This window comes from Capsicum annuum, unplaced genomic scaffold (assembly GCF_002878395.1).
Source record: "Capsicum annuum cultivar UCD-10X-F1 unplaced genomic scaffold, UCD10Xv1.1 ctg41278, whole genome shotgun sequence".
Lineage (NCBI taxonomy): Eukaryota > Viridiplantae > Streptophyta > Magnoliopsida > Solanales > Solanaceae > Capsicum > Capsicum annuum.
In genome coordinates, this window is record NW_025848597.1 from 4,055 (window position 1) to 6,311 (window position 2,257).

Genomic DNA, 2,257 nt, shown 5'->3' on the forward strand with positions numbered 1-2,257 from the left:
TAAAAACAAAACAATAATAATCAAAAGGAGTATAGAACTAATGCATTTATTTATCTCAACTTCCCTCTTTAAGAGAACCATAGAAAAGTACTCTTGAGCAGTTCCATAGTCATTTATATTAGCATTAGCATTCCTTGAGTACGAAGAATAAAATATACGAATGAAAACAAAGAAGAGACTCTTCGGGTCAAAATTCCTAAATGGTATGTAGAACAAAAAGGATTTGCACTATGTATATACTCGTAAAGATTTACCAATCGTTGCTTATTCTGCTGCTGCCGATGGTACTATGGCCAAACTGTTAGCAATCAGTTCTTCTAAAGATTACTCCTCAAACTTGGGTACAAAGCTCATTGTGCAGTGGAACTCGATTTGTAAGCGCTGATGAAGGGGTGTCGATGCCATCAATCGTTTCTTTACATCAACTTGTAACTCCCTAATAGGGATTGCTGCCAAAAAACTCTTAATGTACTCTTTACATGCCTCTTTACCTCTATAAATGATGTTCTTTTCAGGTACCCTGTCTTCCTGCATACTGTCGTTGTTGTTGGTGCTCATGACAATTTTGCTTTCATCCGCAGCCTCTTTGACATCGGTTTTCTCTTTTCTATCACAAGATGGCTTATCATCTGATTGTTGAGACTCACCAGGTGCTTGCATAATTGTTGTATCTTGGTCGAATTTAAGGATATATGCCTGATTACAACCCTCAAAAAGCCTCTCCCCAAGTGTGTCAATGATATAGTACATGTCTTTTCAACCTTGAGGATAAAGAAGTGGTCATTCAAACTCACAATGTAAACACAGGAGTCACCATGACAAGGAGTTTCTTGAGCGGACTTAGAAATCTCGTCCCATATGTTGTCAAAAGACATGGAACCATGAAGGAAGTGGAATCCTTCCTCTTCTTCGATTCCTTCAGGATGAAAGAACCCAATGAATGATTTTTTTGAGACTAATGAAAGTGGACGCACTTTAGCCTCGATAACTGTCTCGAGGTCAAAATGCTTATCTGGGAAACGTTCCCTATAGGTCTCGTTTTCACAAAGATTCCTTCACTGCATCGAGCCTTCACAGATAAGAGAATCAAGTTGGGACTTGATGGGCATATCTTCAGGATTGCAGTGGAACCAATCAGCTATGACAGCAACCAAGGCTGTACAAGCGCTTTCACCGGCAGCTCGTTCATTTCGTTGATCAATCGAAGCAAAGAAGATCTGAGTCTGCAGTTTCATTTGTCCATCACGGCTTATTATTTCTTTCTGCTCCCAACTATCCACAGCAAAACTTTCATCTCCAAGATCAGAGACTGAAATCGGAGAAGTTTCCTCGTATTTGTGCCCCTGCATGAACTACACACATTAGTAAGAGGACTAGTTATGACATATATCTTCAATCATGAACAAGAAAACCTCAGCAGTTAGATACTTGATACAACCGTACAAGTAGACTAAGCTACTAAAGAAAGCTACCAAAATTTGTAATCTTCAATCCGTCAAGCACATTGGTGTAGTTATTGCACGTTGATCAGACCATGACATGAAGATAAAAAATGACTCGACAAACATGACAAAGAAAGTAAGAAAAAAGGAGACGTACCCTAGAAGAAGACTCGTCAGATGAGCAAAGCTGTCGGCGATCAAAGCCTATATCGTCTGCACCATCCTCTCCATAATGTTTCTTCAACAATGGCTCCCCCTTGGTTTTAGGATATTTGAAACTCAACTTCCTCTTCCTCCAGGAAAGAAGACTACGTTTTGAACTCTGCTCTGCAGATTGATTTGCTGCAGTTTTATCCTCAGGATACTTGTGCTTTGTGTCTGAAATATGATGGCTATAGTGGACTAAATCCTCGTCACTGCTGCTGCCTCTTGTATTTGAACAAAATGATCCACCAGCATGGTTTGCATAGACGAGTGCTTCATAACTGAATAACTTCTGAACACTTGTATCCTCTTTTCCTTCCTCAGATTCTCCTACCGAATCCTCATCAAGTGAATCTGTATCCACAGGATAAACATAATCGGGATCCTCACTTCTGACTGAGTTCCTTCCATCACTGTTGCTGCCTTCCTCAGCATAATATGCCTTCTTGTGACGCCTAAAACATAATGCTTTCAAAAACTTAACCTTTCGCAGACCTGCTTTTAAAGAACCACCCCCATTTCTTTCTGTCAACAAAGCCTTTCCAGCCTTTCCACAACTATGACGTCACAGGTTCAAATTCCAATAAAGACAAGGCTCGAACACTACGATT

The 2,257-nt window shown here is 40.1% G+C and overlaps 1 pseudogene; it reads right to left on the reverse strand.

The window, feature by feature from the left end:
• Positions 1-324: 324 nt before the first annotated feature.
• On the reverse strand, positions 325-2,203 carry LOC124891846 (annotated as a pseudogene).
• Between the last annotated feature and the right edge of the window lie 54 nt (positions 2,204-2,257).